Genomic DNA, 491 nt, shown 5'->3' with positions numbered 1-491 from the left:
GTAAGGCGAAACCGAGGGAGGTGGCCGAGCAGTCTCAATGCATTGCCCTCATGTTAACTCGTTAAAGAGGACGCCACAGAATTCGGTCTAATTCCTTGTTTTAATTCCATACTGCATCAGACAGTAAATACTAATGGGAGTTAACACAATCACGAGAAAGAGTTAGAGACAGAGACAAACTTTAATCCCGTAATCACGAGTGAGATAGGGAGAGGGAGAAACTTTAATCTTGTATGTTTTACCCAGTAATGGATATTTCCAGGCTTCAGGCTCAAGGTAAATATGCATATCCTCTCGACGATGAAGAAAAAGCTTTCGACCAAACACCGATATATCCCGCTGGTCCGACGCCAGAAAAAAGGCACGGCAGCAGCGAGACAGCAACACAGTCATGAGATAGAATATCTGGACAAGCGGACCGTGACGAGGTGCATGGGGAGAAGACATTGACATCCACGTGCAGAGGCGGGGAAGCAGGAGAGCTTTCTGCG

The sequence above is a fragment of the Penaeus monodon genome, chromosome 25 (genome assembly GCF_015228065.2).
Source record: "Penaeus monodon isolate SGIC_2016 chromosome 25, NSTDA_Pmon_1, whole genome shotgun sequence".
NCBI classification, from domain to species: domain Eukaryota; kingdom Metazoa; phylum Arthropoda; class Malacostraca; order Decapoda; family Penaeidae; genus Penaeus; species Penaeus monodon.
This window is presented reverse-complemented; position numbering follows the sequence as displayed.